This window comes from Triplophysa dalaica, chromosome 5 (genome assembly GCF_015846415.1).
Source record: "Triplophysa dalaica isolate WHDGS20190420 chromosome 5, ASM1584641v1, whole genome shotgun sequence".
In the NCBI taxonomy this organism is placed as follows: domain Eukaryota; kingdom Metazoa; phylum Chordata; class Actinopteri; order Cypriniformes; family Nemacheilidae; genus Triplophysa; species Triplophysa dalaica.
In genome coordinates this window covers 21,248,295-21,265,834 of record NC_079546.1, presented here as the reverse complement: position 1 = coordinate 21,265,834, position 17,540 = coordinate 21,248,295, and the positions used below count along the sequence as shown (strand labels likewise).

Below are 17,540 nucleotides of genomic sequence, written 5' to 3'. Positions count from 1 at the left end.
GCGCTCGATGGGTTGTCGATGCAACTAGGTATATACCAATGTAGTAATCATTCAATCTAAAACAATGTGTACATATTTTGGAGCCTTTTATGTGATTTTCCAAATCTTTTCTTTAGAGGGACCTCTATGGAAAGCACGGCTAGATAAAATACCAAAGATGAGATGTCAGGGCAGTTTTTAAAACTTTTAAATGAGTTTCCCCACCTTTAACTTGTGAGCTCTTCTGGCCACGCCCTCTGTTGATAAAAATAAAATAATCGGTTTGCTCGTGCGTTACAGTCGACATATGGGCTTTGGGCAGGGATTTCATCGAGGTCTTGCATCAGGAATTCCGTGAGACCTCAGCAAAAGCTGCCAATCCCCTTCCTGCAGATGTTGTAACAAAGTCCTGCTACCGCACCTTTGCCCGAGGGCTGTTGGCTAGTCGTGATCGTATAGTGGTTAGTACTCTGCGTTGTGGTCGCAGCAACCCCGGTTCGAATCCGGCTCACGTCAGGGGACCATGTGCCCTTTTCGTGTTAATGAAGTCCTGACTTTCCCTTTTTGACATCGTCCTCTTTGCAGAGTGCCTGTATTTTGTGTAGTCGTGGCCGAGTGGTTAAGGCGATGGACTCGAAATCCTTTGGGGTCTCCCCGCGCAGGTTCAAACCCTGTCGACTACGGCTGCTGTAGGGAGAGAAGACGAACAAGCCTTTATAGGCTCCCACGTGTTTCTTTACGAGCGACTCTGCTACAGATGCCACTTGTTCCTGATATAACTGGCTGGTGGCCAGTACGCTCGACTGCATTTGCTCAAAGTGCAGTCGACACGCGCTTTCTGCACTTTTTAAATGCCTCTTTCATGAAGGTTCTATCAAAACTGTGAAACGAGCAGCAGGATGTAGAAACCTTTGCCAGCTGTTGTAACCGATTCCGCTTGAACTTGCAGCTTTAAAGCGAACGGAGAGATACACTGGAAAAAATTGGCCTAAAGTAGCTGCAGTTCTGTGGTATCATGGCCGAGTTTTTATATACTCTTATGTGATTTTACACATCTGCAGGTGGCATCGCCTCCAGCCAGAGATAGGGCTGAACACCCTTGCATCAGAAATGTGCACTGAACCCTAAGTCGACAGAACCCTGTAAGCTCTTGACTGTCTGCGAAAAGTCGCAGCGGGCCTGATGTGAAACACAATAGCGGAAGCCGGAAGCAGTAAAGGCTTTTTCGAGGTAGCGTGGCCGAGCGGTCTAAGGCGCTGGATTAAGGCTCCAGTCTCTTCGGAGGCGTGGGTTCAAATCCCACCGCTGCCAGCTGAGTCTTAACATTGCCAGTTTGCCCTCGGGCTGAGCAATGAGGGCAGCTTTTAAATCGCATCTCACTTTTATGTACCGGCAGACCGTCTGAGCCAAATTGACAGGTACAGGTGCGCTCGATGGGTTGTCGATGCAACTAGGTATATAACAATGTAGTAATCATTCAATCTAAAACAATGTGTACATATTTTGGAGCCTTTTATGTGATTTTCCAAATCTTTTCTTTAGAGGGACCTCTATGGAAAGCACGGCTAGATAAAAGACCAAAGATGAGATGTCAGGGCAGTTTTTAAAACTCGTCTGACTTTCACTTACCTGACAACTCCCACGTTACCCGGCTCAGGTGTACAACGGTTCAGGTTTGCTCGGCGAACTGCAATCTACAGGTGGCATCGCCTCCAGCCAGAGATAGGGCTGAACACCATTGCATCAGAAATGTGCACTGAACCCTAAGTCGACAGAACCCTGTAAGCTCTTGACTGTCTGCCAAAAGTCGCACACTTTGAACTTGCACTCACCTACTGTACTCAACGCCCCCGCCCGAGGGCCTAGACCTAGAACATGTCATTGCAATTCAAGGGCCCGGATAGCTCAGCCGGTAGAGCATCAGACTTTTAATCTGAGGGTCCAGGGTTCAAGTCCCTGTTCGGGCGATGAGTTTCCTCACCTTTAACTTGTGAGCTCTTCTGGCCACGCCCTCTGTTGATAAAAATAAAATAATCTGTTTGCTCGTGCGTTACAGTCGACATATGGGCTTTGGGCAGGGATTTCATCGAGGTCTTGCATCAGGAATTCCGTGAGACCTCAGCAAAAGCTGCCAATCCCCTTCCTGCAGATGTTGTAACAAAGTCCTGCTACCGCACCTTTGCCCGAGGGCTGTTGGCTAGTCGTGATCGTATAGTGGTTAGTACTCTGCGTTGTGGTCGCAGCAACCCCGGTTCGAATCCGGCTCACGACAGGGGACCATGTGCCCTTTTCGTGTTAATGAAGTCCTGCCTTTCCCTTTTTGACATCGTCCTCTTTGCAGAGTGCCTGTATTTTGTGTAGTCGTGGCCGAGTGGTTAAGGCGATGGACTCGAAATCCTTTGGGGTCTCCCCGCGCAGGCTCAAACCCTGTCGACTACGGCTGCTGTAGGGAGAGAAGACGAACAAGCCTTTATAGGCTCCCACGTGTTTCTTTACGAGCGACTCTGCTACAGATGCCACTTGTTCCTGATATAACCAGCCTAATGGCTGGTGGCCAGTACGCTCGACTGCATTTGCTCAAAGTGCAGTCGACACGCGCTTTCTGCATTTTTTAAATGCCTCTTTCATGAAGGTTCTATCAAAACTGTGAAACGAGCAGCAGGATGTAGAAACCTTTGCCAGCTGTTGTAACCGATTCCGCTTGAACTTGCAGCTTTAAAGCGAACGGAGAGATACACTGGAAAAAATTGGCCTAAAGTAGCTGCAGTTCTGTGGTAGCATGGCCGAGTTTTTATATACTCTTATGTGATTTTACAAATCTGCAGGTGGCATCGCCTCCGGCCAGAGATAGGGCTGAACACCCTTGCATCAGAAATGTGCACTGAACCCTAAGTCGACAGAACCCTGTAAGCTCTTGACTGTCTGCGAAAAGTCGCAGCGGGCCTGATGTGAAACACAATAGCGGAAGCCGGAAGCAGTAAAGGCTTTTTCGAGGTAGCGTGGCCGAGCGGTCTAAGGCGCTGGATTAAGGCTCCAGTCTCTTCGGAGGCGTGGGTTCAAATCCCACCGCTGCCAGCTGAGTCTTAACATTGCCAGTTTGCCCTCGGGCTGAGCAATGAGGGCAGCTTTTAAATCGCATCTCACTTTTATGTACCGGCAGACCGTCTGAGCCAAATTGACAGGTACAGGTGCGCTCGATGGGTTGTCGATGCAACTAGGTATATAACAATGTAGTAATCATTCAATCTAAAACAATGTGTACATATTTTGGAGCCTTTTATGTGATTTTCCAAATCTTTTCTTTAGAGGGACCTCTATGGAAAGCACGGCTAGATAAAATACCAAAGATGAGATGTCAGTGCAGTTTTTAAAACTTTTAAATGAGTTTCCCCACCTTTAACTTGTGAGCTCTTCTGGCCACGCCCTCTGTTGATAAAAAAAAATAATCGGTTTGCTCGTGCGTTACAGTCGACATATGGGCTTTGGGCAGGGATTTCATCGAGGTCTTGCATCAGGAATTCCGTGAGACCTCAGCAAAAGCTGCCAATCCCCTTCCTGCAGATGTTGTAACAAAGTCCTGCAACCGCACCTTTGCCCGAGGGCTGTTGGCTAGTCGTGATCGTATAGTGGTTAGTACTCTGCGTTGTGGTCACAGCAACCCCGGTTCGAATCCGGCTCACGACAGGGGACCATGTGCCCTTTTCGTGTTAATGAAGTCCTGACTTTCCCTTTTTGACATCGTCCTCTTTGCAGAGTGCCTGTATTTTGTGTAGTTGTGGCCGAGTGGTTAAGGCGATGGACTCGAAATCCTTTGGGGTCTCCCCGCGCAGGTTCAAACCCTGTCGACTACGGCTGCTGTAGGGAGAGAAGACGAACAAGCCTTTATAGGCTCCCACGTGTTTCTTTACGAGCGAATCTGCTACAGATGCCACTTGTTCCTGATATAACTGGCTGGTGGCCAGTACGCTCGACTGCATTTGCTCAAAGTGCAGTCGACACGCGCTTTCTGCACTTTTTAAATGCCTCTTTCATGAAGGTTCTATCAAAACTGTGAAACGAGCAGCAGGATGTAGAAACCTTTGCCAGCTGTTGTAACCGATTCCGCTTGAACTTGCAGCTTTAAAGCGAACGGAGAGATACACTGGAAAAAATTGGCCTAAAGTAGCTGCAGTTCTGTGGTAGCATGGCCGAGTTTTTATATACTCTTATGTGTTTTTACAAATCTGCAGGTGGCATCGCCTCCAGCCAGAGATAGGGCTGAACACCCTTGCATCAGAAATGTGCACTGAACCCTAAGTCGACAGAACCCTGTAAGCTCTTGACTGTCTGCGAAAAGTCGCAGCGGGCCTGATGTGAAACACAATAGCGGAAGCCGGAAGCAGTAAAGGCTTTTTCGAGGTAGCGTGGCCGAGCGGTCTAAGGCGCTGGATTAAGGCTCCAGTCTCTTCGGAGGCGTGGGTTCAAATCCCACCGCTGCCAGCTGAGTCTTAACATTGCCAGTTTGCCCTCGGGCTGAGCAATGAGGGCAGCTTTTAAATCGCATCTCACTTTTATGTACCGGCAGACCGTCTGAGCCAAATTGACAGGTACAGGTGCGCTCGATGGGTTGTCGATGCAACTAGGTATATAACAATGTAGTAATCATTCAATCTAAAACAATGTGTACATATTTTGGAGCCTTTTATGTGATTTTCCAAATCTTTTCTTTAGAGGGACCTCTATGGAAAGCACGGCTAGATAAAAGACCAAAGATGAGATGTCAGGGCAGTTTTTAAAACTTTTAAATGAGTTTCCCCACCTTTAACTTGTGAGCTCTTCTGGCCACGCCCTCTGTTGATAAAAAAAAATAATCGGTTTGCTCGTGCGTTACAGTCGACATATGGGCTTTGGGCAGGGATTTCATCGAGGTCTTGCATCAGGAATTCCGTGAGACCTCAGCAAAAGCTGCCAATCCCCTTCCTGCAGATGTTGTAACAAAGTCCTGCAACCGCACCTTTGCCCGAGGCTGTTGGCTAGTCGTGATCGTATAGTGGTTAGTACTCTGCGTTGTGGTCGCAGCAACCCCGGTTCGAATCCGGCTCACGACAGTGGACCATGTGCCCTTTTCGTGTTAATGAAGTCCTGCCTTTCCCTTTTTGACATCGTCCTCTTTGCAGAGTGCCTGTATTTTGTGTAGTCGTGGCCGAGTGGTTAAGGCGATGGACTCGAAATCCTTTGGGGTCTCCCCGCGCAGGCTCAAACCCTGTCGACTACGGCTGCTGTAGGGAGAGAAGACGAACAAGCCTTTATAGGCTCCCACGTGTTTCTTTACGAGCGACTCTGCTACAGATGCCACTTGTTCCTGATATAACTGGCTGGTGGCCAGTACGCTCGACTGCATTTGCTCAAAGTGCAGTCGACACGCGCTTTCTGCATTTTTTAAATGCCTCTTTCATGAAGGTTCTATCAAAACTGTGAAACGAGCAGCAGGATGTAGAAACCTTTGCCAGCTGTTGTAACCGATTCCGCTTGAACTTGCAGCTTTAAAGCGAACGGAGAGATACACTGGAAAAAATTGGCCTAAAGTAGCTGCAGTTCTGTGGTAGCATGGCCGAGTTTTTATATACTCTTATGTGATTTTACAAATCTGCAGGTGGCATCGCCTCCGGCCAGAGATAGGGCTGAACACCCTTGCATCAGAAATGTGCACTGAACCCTAAGTCGACAGAACCCTGTAAGCTCTTGACTGTCTGCGAAAAGTCGCAGCGGGCCTGATGTGAAACACAATAGCGGAAGCCGGAAGCAGTAAAGGCTTTTTCGAGGTAGCGTGGCCGAGCGGTCTTAGGCGCTGGATTAAGGCTCCAGTCTCTTCGGAGGCGTGGGTTCAAATCCCACCGCTGCCAGCTGAGTCTTAACATTGCCAGTTTGCCCTCGGGCTGAGCAATGAGGGCAGCTTTTAAATCGCATCTCACTTTTATGTACCGGCAGACCGTCTGAGCCAAATTGACAGGTACAGGTGCGCTCGATGGGTTGTCGATGCAACTAGGTATATAACAATGTAGTAATCATTCAATCTAAAACAATGTGTACATATTTTGGAGCCTTTTATGTGATTTTCCAAATCTTTTCTTTAGAGGGACCTCTATGGAAAGCACGGCTAGATAAAATACCAAAGATGAGATGTCAGTGCAGTTTTTAAAACTTTTAAATGAGTTTCCCCACCTTTAACTTGTGAGCTCTTCTGGCCACGCCCTCTGTTGATAAAAAAAAATAATCGGTTTGCTCGTGCGTTACAGTCGACATATGGGCTTTGGGCAGGGATTTCATCGAGGTCTTGCATCAGGAATTCCGTGAGACCTCAGCAAAAGCTGCCAATCCCCTTCCTGCAGATGTTGTAACAAAGTCCTGCAACCGCACCTTTGCCCGAGGGCTGTTGGCTAGTCGTGATCGTATAGTGGTTAGTACTCTGCGTTGTGGTCACAGCAACCCCGGTTCGAATCCGGCTCACGACAGGGGACCATGTGCCCTTTTCGTGTTAATGAAGTCCTGACTTTCCCTTTTTGACATCGTCCTCTTTGCAGAGTGCCTGTATTTTGTGTAGTTGTGGCCGAGTGGTTAAGGCGATGGACTCGAAATCCTTTGGGGTCTCCCCGCGCAGGTTCAAACCCTGTCGACTACGGCTGCTGTAGGGAGAGAAGACGAACAAGCCTTTATAAGCTCCCACGTGTTTCTTTACGAGCGACTCTGCTACAGATGCCACTTGTTCCTGATATAACTGGCTGGTGGCCAGTACGCTCGACTGCATTTGCTCAAAGTGCAGTCGACACGCGCTTTCTGCACTTTTTAAATGCCTCTTTCATGAAGGTTCTATCAAAACTGTGAAACGAGCAGCAGGATGTAGAAACCTTTGCCAGCTGTTGTAACCGATTCCGCTTGAACTTGCAGCTTTAAAGCGAACGGAGAGATACACTGGAAAAAATTGGCCTAAAGTAGCTGCAGTTCTGTGGTAGCATGGCCGAGTTTTTATATACTCTTATGTGATTTTACAAATCTGCAGGTGGCATCGCCTCCAGCCAGAGATAGGGCTGAACACCCTTGCATCAGAAATGTGCACTGAACCCTAAGTCGACAGAACCCTGTAAGCTCTTGACTGTCTGCGAAAAGTCGCAGCGGGCCTGATGTGAAACACAATAGCGGAAGCCGGAAGCAGTAAAGGCTTTTTCGAGGTAGCGTGGCCGAGCGGTCTAAGGCGCTGGATTAAGGCTCCAGTCTCTTCGGAGGCGTGGGTTCAAATCCCACCGCTGCCAGCTGAGTCTTAACATTGCCAGTTTGCCCTCGGGCTGAGCAATGAGGGCAGCTTTTAAATCGCATCTCACTTTTATGTACCGGCAGACCGTCTGAGCCAAATTGACAGGTACAGGTGCGCTCGATGGGTTGTCGATGCAACTAGGTATATAACAATGTAGTAATCATTCAATCTAAAACAATGTGTACATATTTTGGAGCCTTTTATGTGATTTTCCAAATCTTTTCTTTAGAGGGACCTCTATGGAAAGCACGGCTAGATAAAATACCAAAGATGAGATGTCAGTGCAGTTTTTAAAACTTTTAAATGAGTTTCCCCACCTTTAACTTGTGAGCTCTTCTGGCCACGCCCTCTGTTGATAAAAAAAAATAATCGGTTTGCTCGTGCGTTACAGTCGACATATGGGCTTTGGGCAGGGATTTCATCGAGGTCTTGCATCAGGAATTCCGTGAGACCTCAGCAAAAGCTGCCAATCCCCTTCCTGCAGATGTTGTAACAAAGTCCTGCAACCGCACCTTTGCCCGAGGGCTGTTGGCTAGTCGTGATCGTATAGTGGTTAGTACTCTGCGTTGTGGTCACAGCAACCCCGGTTCGAATCCGGCTCACGACAGGGGACCATGTGCCCTTTTCGTGTTAATGAAGTCCTGCCTTTCCCTTTTTGACATCGTCCTCTTTGCAGAGTGCCTGTATTTTGTGTAGTTGTGGCCGAGTGGTTAAGGCGATGGACTTGAAATCCTTTGGGGTCTCCCCGCGCAGGTTCAAACCCTGTCGACTACGGCTGCTGTAGGGAGAGAAGACGAACAAGCCTTTATAGGCTCCCACGTGTTTCTTTACGAGCGACTCTGCTACAGATGCCACTTGTTCCTGATATAACCAGCCTAATGGCTGGTGGCCAGTACGCTCGACTGCATTTGCTCAAAGTGCAGTCGACACGCGCTTTCTGCATTTTTTAAATGCCTCTTTCATGAAGGTTCTATCAAAACTGTGAAACGAGCAGCAGGATGTAGAAACCTTTGCCAGCTGTTGTAACCGATTCCGCTTGAACTTGCAGCTTTAAAGCGAACGGAGAGATACACTGGAAAAAATGGCCTAAAGTAGCTGCAGTTCTGTGGTAGCATGGCCGAGTTTTTATATACTCTTATGTGATTTTACAAATCTGCAGGTGGCATCGCCTCCGGCCAGAGATAGGGCTGAACACCCTTGCATCAGAAATGTGCACTGAACCCTAAGTCGACAGAACCCTGTAAGCTCTTGACTGTCTGCGAAAAGTCGCAGCGGGCCTGATGTGAAACACAATAGCGGAAGCCGGAAGCAGTAAAGGCTTTTTCGAGGTAGCGTGGCCGAGCGGTCTTAGGCGCTGGATTAAGGCTCCAGTCTCTTCGGAGGCGTGGGTTCAAATCCCACCGCTGCCAGCTGAGTCTTAACATTGCCAGTTTGCCCTCGGGCTGAGCAATGAGGGCAGCTTTTAAATCGCATCTCACTTTTATGTACCGGCAGACCGTCTGAGCCAAATTGACAGGTACAGGTGCGCTCGATGGGTTGTCGATGCAACTAGGTATATAACAATGTAGTAATCATTCAATCTAAAACAATGTGTACATATTTTGGAGCCTTTTATGTGATTTTCCAAATCTTTTCTTTAGAGGGACCTCTATGGAAAGCACGGCTAGATAAAATACCAAAGATGAGATGTCAGTGCAGTTTTTAAAACTTTTAAATGAGTTTCCCCACCTTTAACTTGTGAGCTCTTCTGGCCACGCCCTCTGTTGATAAAAAAAAATAATCGGTTTGCTCGTGCGTTACAGTCGACATATGGGCTTTGGGCAGGGATTTCATCGAGGTCTTGCATCAGGAATTCCGTGAGACCTCAGCAAAAGCTGCCAATCCCCTTCCTGCAGATGTTGTAACAAAGTCCTGCAACCGCACCTTTGCCCGAGGGCTGTTGGCTAGTCGTGATCGTATAGTGGTTAGTACTCTGCGTTGTGGTCACAGCAACCCCGGTTCGAATCCGGCTCACGACAGGGGACCATGTGCCCTTTTCGTGTTAATGAAGTCCTGACTTTCCCTTTTTGACATCGTCCTCTTTGCAGAGTGCCTGTATTTTGTGTAGTTGTGGCCGAGTGGTTAAGGCGATGGACTCGAAATCCTTTGGGGTCTCCCCGCGCAGGTTCAAACCCTGTCGACTACGGCTGCTGTAGGGAGAGAAGACGAACAAGCCTTTATAAGCTCCCACGTGTTTCTTTACGAGCGACTCTGCTACAGATGCCACTTGTTCCTGATATACAGCTATGGCTGGTGGCCAGTACGCTCGACTGCATTTGCTCAAAGTGCAGTCGACACGCGCTTTCTGCACTTTTTAAATGCCTCTTTCATGAAGGTTCTATCAAAACTGTGAAACGAGCAGCAGGATGTAGAAACCTTTGCCAGCTGTTGTAACCGATTCCGCTTGAACTTGCAGCTTTAAAGCGAACGGAGAGATACACTGGAAAAAATTGGCCTAAAGTAGCTGCAGTTCTGTGGTAGCATGGCCGAGTTTTTATATACTCTTATGTGATTTTACAAATCTGCAGGTGGCATCGCCTCCAGCCAGAGATAGGGCTGAACACCCTTGCATCAGAAATGTGCACTGAACCCTAAGTCGACAGAACCCTGTAAGCTCTTGACTGTCTGCGAAAAGTCGCAGCGGGCCTGATGTGAAACACAATAGCGGAAGCCGGAAGCAGTAAAGGCTTTTTCGAGGTAGCGTGGCCGAGCGGTCTAAGGCGCTGGATTAAGGCTCCAGTCTCTTCGGAGGCGTGGGTTCAAATCCCACCGCTGCCAGCTGAGTCTTAACATTGCCAGTTTGCCCTCGGGCTGAGCAATGAGGGCAGCTTTTAAATCGCATCTCACTTTTATGTACCGGCAGACCGTCTGAGCCAAATTGACAGGTACAGGTGCGCTCGATGGGTTGTCGATGCAACTAGGTATATAACAATGTAGTAATCATTCAATCTAAAACAATGTGTACATATTTTGGAGCCTTTTATGTGATTTTCCAAATCTTTTCTTTAGAGGGACCTCTATGGAAAGCACGGCTAGATAAAATACCAAAGATGAGATGTCAGTGCAGTTTTTAAAACTTTTAAATGAGTTTCCCCACCTTTAACTTGTGAGCTCTTCTGGCCACGCCCTCTGTTGATAAAAAAAAATAATCGGTTTGCTCGTGCGTTACAGTCGACATATGGGCTTTGGGCAGGGATTTCATCGAGGTCTTGCATCAGGAATTCCGTGAGACCTCAGCAAAAGCTGCCAATCCCCTTCCTGCAGATGTTGTAACAAAGTCCTGCAACCGCACCTTTGCCCGAGGGCTGTTGGCTAGTCGTGATCGTATAGTGGTTAGTACTCTGCGTTGTGGTCACAGCAACCCCGGTTCGAGTCCGGCTCACGACAGGGGACCATGTGCCCTTTTCGTGTTAATGAAGTCCTGCCTTTCCCTTTTTGACATCGTCCTCTTTGCAGAGTGCCTGTATTTTGTGTAGTTGTGGCCGAGTGGTTAAGGCAATGGACTCGAAATCCTTTGGAGTCTCCCCGCGCAGGCACAAACCCTGTCGACTACGGCTGCTGTAGGGAGAGAAGACGAACAAGCCTTTATAGGCTCCCACGTGTTTCTTTACGAGCGACTCTGCTACAGATGCCACTTGTTCCTGATATAACTGGCTGGTGGCCAGTACGCTCGACTGCATTTGCTCAAAGTGCAGTCGACACGCGCTTTCTGCACTTTTTAAATGCCTCTTTCATGAAGGTTCTATCAAAACTGTGAAACGAGCAGCAGGATGTAGAAACCTTTGCCAGCTGTTGTAACCGATTCCGCTTGAACTTGCAGCTTTAAAGCGAACGGAGAGATACACTGGAAAAAATTGGCCTAAAGTAGCTGCAGTTCTGTGGTAGCATGGCCGAGTTTTTATATACTCTTATGTGTTTTTACAAATCTGCAGGTGGCATCGCCTCCAGCCAGAGATAGGGCTGAACACCCTTGCATCAGAAATGTGCACTGAACCCTAAGTCGACAGAACCCTGTAAGCTCTTGACTGTCTGCGAAAAGTCGCAGCGGGCCTGATGTGAAACACAATAGCGGAAGCCGGAAGCAGTAAAGGCTTTTTCGAGGTAGCGTGGCCGAGCGGTCTAAGGCGCTGGATTAAGGCTCCAGTCTCTTCGGAGGCGTGGGTTCAAATCCCACCGCTGCCAGCTGAGTCTTAACATTGCCAGTTTGCCCTCGGGCTGAGCAATGAGGGCAGCTTTTAAATCGCATCTCACTTTTATGTACCGGCAGACCGTCTGAGCCAAATTGACAGGTACAGGTGCGCTCGATGGGTTGTCGATGCAACTAGGTATATAACAATGTAGTAATCATTCAATCTAAAACAATGTGTACATATTTTGGAGCCTTTTATGTGATTTTCCAAATCTTTTCTTTAGAGGGACCTCTATGGAAAGCACGGCTAGATAAAAGACCAAAGATGAGATGTCAGGGCAGTTTTTAAAACTCGTCTGACTTTCACTTACCTGACAACTCCCACGTTACCCGGCTCAGGTGTACAACGGTTCAGGTTTGCTCGGCGAACTGCAATCTACAGGTGGCATCGCCTCCAGCCAGAGATAGGGCTGAACACCATTGCATCAGAAATGTGCACTGAACCCTAAGTCGACAGAACCCTGTAAGCTCTTGACTGTCTGCCAAAAGTCGCACACTTTGAACTTGCACTCACCTACTGTACTCAACGCCCCCGCCCGAGGGCCTAGACCTAGAACATGTCATTGCAATTCAAGGGCCCGGATAGCTCAGCCGGTAGAGCATCAGACTTTTAATCTGAGGGTCCAGGGTTCAAGTCCCTGTTCGGGCGATGAGTTTCCCCACCTTTAACTTGTGAGCTCTTCTGGCCACGCCCTCTGTTGATAAAAATAAAATAATCTGTTTGCTCGTGCGTTACAGTCGACATATGGGCTTTGGGCAGGGATTTCATCGAGGTCTTGCATCAGGAATTCCGTGAGACCTCAGCAAAAGCTGCCAATCCCCTTCCTGCAGATGTTGTAACAAAGTCCTGCTACCGCACCTTTGCCCGAGGCTGTTGGCTAGTCGTGATCGTATAGTGGTTAGTACTCTGCGTTGTGGTCGCAGCAACCCCGGTTCGAATCCGGCTCACGACAGTGCACCATGTGCCCTTTTCGTGTTAATGAAGTCCTGCCTTTCCCTTTTTGACATCGTCCTCTTTGCAGAGTGCCTGTATTTTGTGTAGTCGTGGCCGAGTGGTTAAGGCGATGGACTCGAAATCCTTTGGGGTCTCCCCGCGCAGGCTCAAACCCTGTCGACTACGGCTGCTGTAGGGAGAGAAGACGAACAAGCCTTTATAGGCTCCCACGTGTTTCTTTACGAGCGACTCTGCTACAGATGCCACTTGTTCCTGATATAACTGGCTGGTGGCCAGTACGCTCGACTGCATTTGCTCAAAGTGCAGTCGACACGCGCTTTCTGCACTTTTTAAATGCCTCTTTCATGAAGGTTCTATCAAAACTGTGAAACGAGCAGCAGGATGTAGAAACCTTTGCCAGCTGTTGTAACCGATTCCGCTTGAACTTGCAGCTTTAAAGCGAACGGAGAGATACACTGGAAAAAATTGGCCTAAAGTAGCTGCAGTTCTGTGGTAGCATGGCCGAGTTTTTATATACTCTTATGTGATTTTACAAATCTGCAGGTGGCATCGCCTCCAGCCAGAGATACAGAGCCACGCCCTCTGTTGATAAAAAAAAATAATCGGTTTGCTCGTGCGTTACAGTCGACATATGGGCTTTGGGCAGGGATTTCATCGAGGTCTTGCATCAGGAATTCCGTGAGACCTCAGCAAAAGCTGCCAATCCCCTTCCTGCAGATGTTGTAACAAAGTCCTGCAACTGCACCTTTGCCCGAGGGCTGTTGGCTAGTCGTGATCGTATAGTGGTTAGTACTCTGCGTTGTGGTCACAGCAACCCCGGTTCGAATCCGGCTCACGACAGGGGACCATGTGCCCTTTTCGTGTTAATGAAGTCCTGCCTTTCCCTTTTTGACATCGTCCTCTTTGCAGAGTGCCTGTATTTTGTGTAGTTGTGGCCGAGTGGTTAAGGCGATGGACTCGAAATCCTTTGGGGTCTCCCCGCGCAGGTTCAAACCCTGTCGACTACGGCTGCTGTAGGGAGAGAAGACGAACAAGCCTTTATAGGCTCCCACGTGTTTCTTTACGAGCGACTCTGCTACAGATGCCACTTGTTCCTGATATAACCAGCCTAATGGCTGGTGGCCAGTACGCTCGACTGCATTTGCTCAAAGAGCAGTCGACACGCGCTTTCTGCATTTTTTAAATGCCTCTTTCATGAAGGTTCTATCAAAACTGTGAAACGAGCAGCAGGATGTAGAAACCTTTGCCAGCTGTTGTAACCGATTCCGCTTGAACTTGCAGCTTTAAAGCGAACGGAGAGATACACTGGAAAAAATTGGCCTAAAGTAGCTGCAGTTCTGTGGTAGCATGGCCGAGTTTTTATATACTCTTATGTGATTTTACAAATCTGCAGGTGGCATCGCCTCCGGCCAGAGATAGGGCTGAACACCCTTGCATCAGAAATGTGCACTGAACCCTAAGTCGACAGAACCCTGTAAGCTCTTGACTGTCTGCGAAAAGTCGCAGCGGGCCTGATGTGAAACACAATAGCGGAAGCCGGAAGCAGTAAAGGCTTTTTCGAGGTAGCGTGGCCGAGCGGTCTAAGGCGCTGGATTAAGGCTCCAGTCTCTTCGGAGGCGTGGGTTCAAATCCCACCGCTGCCAGCTGAGTCTTAACATTGCCAGTTTGCCCTCGGGCTGAGCAATGAGGGCAGCTTTTAAATCGCATCTCACTTTTATGTACCGGCAGACCGTCTGAGCCAAATTGACAGGTACAGGTGCGCTCGATGGGTTGTCGATGCAACTAGGTATATAACAATGTAGTAATCATTCAATCTAAAACAATGTGTACATATTTTGGAGCCTTTTATGTGATTTTCCAAATCTTTTCTTTAGAGGGACCTCTATGGAAAGCACGGCTAGATAAAATACCAAAGATGAGATGTCAGTGCAGTTTTTAAAACTTTTAAATGAGTTTCCCCACCTTTAACTTGTGAGCTCTTCTGGCCACGCCCTCTGTTGATAAAAAAAAATAATCGGTTTGCTCGTGCGTTACAGTCGACATATGGGCTTTGGGCAGGGATTTCATCGAGGTCTTGCATCAGGAATTCCGTGAGACCTCAGCAAAAGCTGCCAATCCCCTTCCTGCAGATGTTGTAACAAAGTCCTGCAACCGCACCTTTGCCCGAGGGCTGTTGGCTAGTCGTGATCGTATAGTGGTTAGTACTCTGCGTTGTGGTCACAGCAACCCCGGTTCGAATCCGGCTCACGACAGGGGACCATGTGCCCTTTTCGTGTTAATGAAGTCCTGACTTTCCCTTTTTGACATCGTCCTCTTTGCAGAGTGCCTGTATTTTGTGTAGTTGTGGCCGAGTGGTTAAGGCGATGGACTCGAAATCCTTTGGGGTCTCCCCGCGCAGGTTCAAACCCTGTCGACTACGGCTGCTGTAGGGAGAGAAGACGAACAAGCCTTTATAGGCTCCCACGTGTTTCTTTACGAGCGACTCTGCTACAGATGCCACTTGTTCCTGATATAACTGGCTGGTGGCCAGTACGCTCGACTGCATTTGCTCAAAGTGCAGTCGACACGCGCTTTCTGCACTTTTTAAATGCCTCTTTCATGAAGGTTCTATCAAAACTGTGAAACGAGCAGCAGGATGTAGAAACCTTTGCCAGCTGTTGTAACCGATTCCGCTTGAACTTGCAGCTTTAAAGCGAACGGAGAGATACACTGGAAAAAATTGGCCTAAAGTAGCTGCAGTTCTGTGGTAGCATGGCCGAGTTTTTATATACTCTTATGTGTTTTTACAAATCTGCAGGTGGCATCGCCTCCAGCCAGAGATAGGGCTGAACACCCTTGCATCAGAAATGTGCACTGAACCCTAAGTCGACAGAACCCTGTAAGCTCTTGACTGTCTGCGAAAAGTCGCAGCGGGCCTGATGTGAAACACAATAGCGGAAGCCGGAAGCAGTAAAGGCTTTTTCGAGGTAGCGTGGCCGAGCGGTCTAAGGCGCTGGATTAAGGCTCCAGTCTCTTCGGAGGCGTGGGTTCAAATCCCACCGCTGCCAGCTGAGTCTTAACATTGCCAGTTTGCCCTCGGGCTGAGCAATGAGGGCAGCTTTTAAATCGCATCTCACTTTTATGTACCGGCAGACCGTCTGAGCCAAATTGACAGGTACAGGTGCGCTCGATGGGTTGTCGATGCAACTAGGTATATAACAATGTAGTAATCATTCAATCTAAAACAATGTGTACATATTTTGGAGCCTTTTATGTGATTTTCCAAATCTTTTCTTTAGAGGGACCTCTATGGAAAGCACGGCTAGATAAAATACCAAAGATGAGATGTCAGTGCAGTTTTTAAAACTTTTAAATGAGTTTCCCCACCTTTAACTTGTGAGCTCTTCTGGCCACGCCCTCTGTTGATAAAAAAAAATAATCGGTTTGCTCGTGCGTTACAGTCGACATATGGGCTTTGGGCAGGGATTTCATCGAGGTCTTGCATCAGGAATTCCGTGAGACCTCAGCAAAAGCTGCCAATCCCCTTCCTGCAGATGTTGTAACAAAGTCCTGCAACCGCACCTTTGCCCGAGGGCTGTTGGCTAGTCGTGATCGTATAGTGGTTAGTACTCTGCGTTGTGGTCACAGCAACCCCGGTTCGAATCCGGCTCACGACAGGGGACCATGTGCCCTTTTCGTGTTAATGAAGTCCTGCCTTTCCCTTTTTGACATCGTCCTCTTTGCAGAGTGCCTGTATTTTGTGTAGTTGTGGCCGAGTGGTTAAGGCGATGGACTTGAAATCCTTTGGGGTCTCCCCGCGCAGGTTCAAACCCTGTCGACTACGGCTGCTGTAGGGAGAGAAGACGAACAAGCCTTTATAGGCTCCCACGTGTTTCTTTACGAGCGACTCTGCTACAGATGCCACTTGTTCCTGATATAACCAGCCTAATGGCTGGTGGCCAGTACGCTCGACTGCATTTGCTCAAAGTGCAGTCGACACGCGCTTTCTGCATTTTTTAAATGCCTCTTTCATGAAGGTTCTATCAAAACTGTGAAACGAGCAGCAGGATGTAGAAACCTTTGCCAGCTGTTGTAACCGATTCCGCTTGAACTTGCAGCTTTAAAGCGAACGGAGAGATACACTGGAAAAAATTGGCCTAAAGTAGCTGCAGTTCTGTGGTAGCATGGCCGAGTTTTTATATACTCTTATGTGATTTTACAAATCTGCAGGTGGCATCGCCTCCGGCCAGAGATAGGGCTGAACACCCTTGCATCAGAAATGTGCACTGAACCCTAAGTCGACAGAACCCTGTAAGCTCTTGACTGTCTGCGAAAAGTCGCAGCGGGCCTGATGTGAAACACAATAGCGGAAGCCGGAAGCAGTAAAGGCTTTTTCGAGGTAGCGTGGCCGAGCGGTCTTAGGCGCTGGATTAAGGCTCCAGTCTCTTCGGAGGCGTGGGTTCAAATCCCACCGCTGCCAGCTGAGTCTTAACATTGCCAGTTTGCCCTCGGGCTGAGCAATGAGGGCAGCTTTTAAATCGCATCTCACTTTTATGTACCGGCAGACCGTCTGAGCCAAATTGACAGGTACAGGTGCGCTCGATGGGTTGTCGATGCAACTAGGTATATAACAATGTAGTAATCATTCAATCTAAAACAATGTGTACATATTTTGGAGCCTTTTATGTGATTTTCCAAATCTTTTCTTTAGAGGGACCTCTATGGAAAGCACGGCTAGATAAAATACCAAAGATGAGATGTCAGTGCAGTTTTTAAAACTTTTAAATGAGTTTCCCCACCTTTAACTTGTGAGCTCTTCTGGCCACGCCCTCTGTTGATAAAAAAAAATAATCGGTTTGCTCGTGCGTTACAGTCGACATATGGGCTTTGGGCAGGGATTTCATCGAGGTCTTGCATCAGGAATTCCGTGAGACCTCAGCAAAAGCTGCCAATCCCCTTCCTGCAGATGTTGTAACAAAGTCCTGCAACCGCACCTTTGCCCGAGGGCTGTTGGCTAGTCGTGATCGTATAGTGGTTAGTACTCTGCGTTGTGGTCACAGCAACCCCGGTTCGAATCCGGCTCACGACAGGGGACCATGTGCCCTTTTCGT

At 48.3% G+C, this 17,540-nt stretch overlaps 24 non-coding genes across 24 annotated transcripts; all 24 read left to right on the top strand.

Moving 5' to 3' along the window:
• Positions 1-580: 580 nt before the first annotated feature.
• Positions 581-662, top strand: trnas-cga (transfer RNA serine (anticodon CGA)). The gene has a single exon. It is a non-coding gene; the product is annotated as a tRNA-Ser (tRNA).
• Positions 663-1,208: 546 nt separating this feature from the next.
• Positions 1,209-1,290, top strand: trnal-aag (transfer RNA leucine (anticodon AAG)). The gene has a single exon. It is a non-coding gene; the product is annotated as a tRNA-Leu (tRNA).
• Positions 1,291-1,873: 583 nt separating this feature from the next.
• trnak-uuu (transfer RNA lysine (anticodon UUU)) lies at positions 1,874-1,946 on the top strand. The gene has a single exon. It is a non-coding gene; the product is annotated as a tRNA-Lys (tRNA).
• A 390-nt stretch (positions 1,947-2,336) lies between these two features.
• trnas-cga (transfer RNA serine (anticodon CGA)) lies at positions 2,337-2,418 on the top strand. The gene has a single exon. It is a non-coding gene; the product is annotated as a tRNA-Ser (tRNA).
• Positions 2,419-2,972: 554 nt separating this feature from the next.
• Positions 2,973-3,054, top strand: trnal-aag (transfer RNA leucine (anticodon AAG)). The gene has a single exon. It is a non-coding gene; the product is annotated as a tRNA-Leu (tRNA).
• A 694-nt stretch (positions 3,055-3,748) lies between these two features.
• trnas-cga (transfer RNA serine (anticodon CGA)) lies at positions 3,749-3,830 on the top strand. The gene has a single exon. It is a non-coding gene; the product is annotated as a tRNA-Ser (tRNA).
• Positions 3,831-4,376: 546 nt separating this feature from the next.
• Positions 4,377-4,458, top strand: trnal-aag (transfer RNA leucine (anticodon AAG)). The gene has a single exon. It is a non-coding gene; the product is annotated as a tRNA-Leu (tRNA).
• A 693-nt stretch (positions 4,459-5,151) lies between these two features.
• On the top strand, positions 5,152-5,233 carry trnas-cga (transfer RNA serine (anticodon CGA)). The gene has a single exon. It is a non-coding gene; the product is annotated as a tRNA-Ser (tRNA).
• A 546-nt stretch (positions 5,234-5,779) lies between these two features.
• Positions 5,780-5,861, top strand: trnal-aag (transfer RNA leucine (anticodon AAG)). Its single transcript has one exon. It is a non-coding gene; the product is annotated as a tRNA-Leu (tRNA).
• Positions 5,862-6,555: 694 nt separating this feature from the next.
• Positions 6,556-6,637, top strand: trnas-cga (transfer RNA serine (anticodon CGA)). The gene has a single exon. It is a non-coding gene; the product is annotated as a tRNA-Ser (tRNA).
• Positions 6,638-7,183: 546 nt separating this feature from the next.
• Positions 7,184-7,265, top strand: trnal-aag (transfer RNA leucine (anticodon AAG)). Its single transcript has one exon. It is a non-coding gene; the product is annotated as a tRNA-Leu (tRNA).
• A 694-nt stretch (positions 7,266-7,959) lies between these two features.
• On the top strand, positions 7,960-8,041 carry trnas-uga (transfer RNA serine (anticodon UGA)). The gene has a single exon. It is a non-coding gene; the product is annotated as a tRNA-Ser (tRNA).
• Positions 8,042-8,594: 553 nt separating this feature from the next.
• On the top strand, positions 8,595-8,676 carry trnal-aag (transfer RNA leucine (anticodon AAG)). The gene has a single exon. It is a non-coding gene; the product is annotated as a tRNA-Leu (tRNA).
• A 694-nt stretch (positions 8,677-9,370) lies between these two features.
• Positions 9,371-9,452, top strand: trnas-cga (transfer RNA serine (anticodon CGA)). The gene has a single exon. It is a non-coding gene; the product is annotated as a tRNA-Ser (tRNA).
• Positions 9,453-10,002: 550 nt separating this feature from the next.
• trnal-aag (transfer RNA leucine (anticodon AAG)) lies at positions 10,003-10,084 on the top strand. Its single transcript has one exon. It is a non-coding gene; the product is annotated as a tRNA-Leu (tRNA).
• A 1,322-nt stretch (positions 10,085-11,406) lies between these two features.
• On the top strand, positions 11,407-11,488 carry trnal-aag (transfer RNA leucine (anticodon AAG)). Its single transcript has one exon. It is a non-coding gene; the product is annotated as a tRNA-Leu (tRNA).
• Positions 11,489-12,071: 583 nt separating this feature from the next.
• trnak-uuu (transfer RNA lysine (anticodon UUU)) lies at positions 12,072-12,144 on the top strand. The gene has a single exon. It is a non-coding gene; the product is annotated as a tRNA-Lys (tRNA).
• Positions 12,145-12,533: 389 nt separating this feature from the next.
• On the top strand, positions 12,534-12,615 carry trnas-cga (transfer RNA serine (anticodon CGA)). The gene has a single exon. It is a non-coding gene; the product is annotated as a tRNA-Ser (tRNA).
• Positions 12,616-13,375: 760 nt separating this feature from the next.
• On the top strand, positions 13,376-13,457 carry trnas-cga (transfer RNA serine (anticodon CGA)). Its single transcript has one exon. It is a non-coding gene; the product is annotated as a tRNA-Ser (tRNA).
• A 554-nt stretch (positions 13,458-14,011) lies between these two features.
• Positions 14,012-14,093, top strand: trnal-aag (transfer RNA leucine (anticodon AAG)). Its single transcript has one exon. It is a non-coding gene; the product is annotated as a tRNA-Leu (tRNA).
• Positions 14,094-14,787: 694 nt separating this feature from the next.
• On the top strand, positions 14,788-14,869 carry trnas-cga (transfer RNA serine (anticodon CGA)). Its single transcript has one exon. It is a non-coding gene; the product is annotated as a tRNA-Ser (tRNA).
• A 546-nt stretch (positions 14,870-15,415) lies between these two features.
• Positions 15,416-15,497, top strand: trnal-aag (transfer RNA leucine (anticodon AAG)). Its single transcript has one exon. It is a non-coding gene; the product is annotated as a tRNA-Leu (tRNA).
• Positions 15,498-16,191: 694 nt separating this feature from the next.
• trnas-uga (transfer RNA serine (anticodon UGA)) lies at positions 16,192-16,273 on the top strand. Its single transcript has one exon. It is a non-coding gene; the product is annotated as a tRNA-Ser (tRNA).
• A 554-nt stretch (positions 16,274-16,827) lies between these two features.
• On the top strand, positions 16,828-16,909 carry trnal-aag (transfer RNA leucine (anticodon AAG)). The gene has a single exon. It is a non-coding gene; the product is annotated as a tRNA-Leu (tRNA).
• Positions 16,910-17,540: the final 631 nt, after the last annotated feature.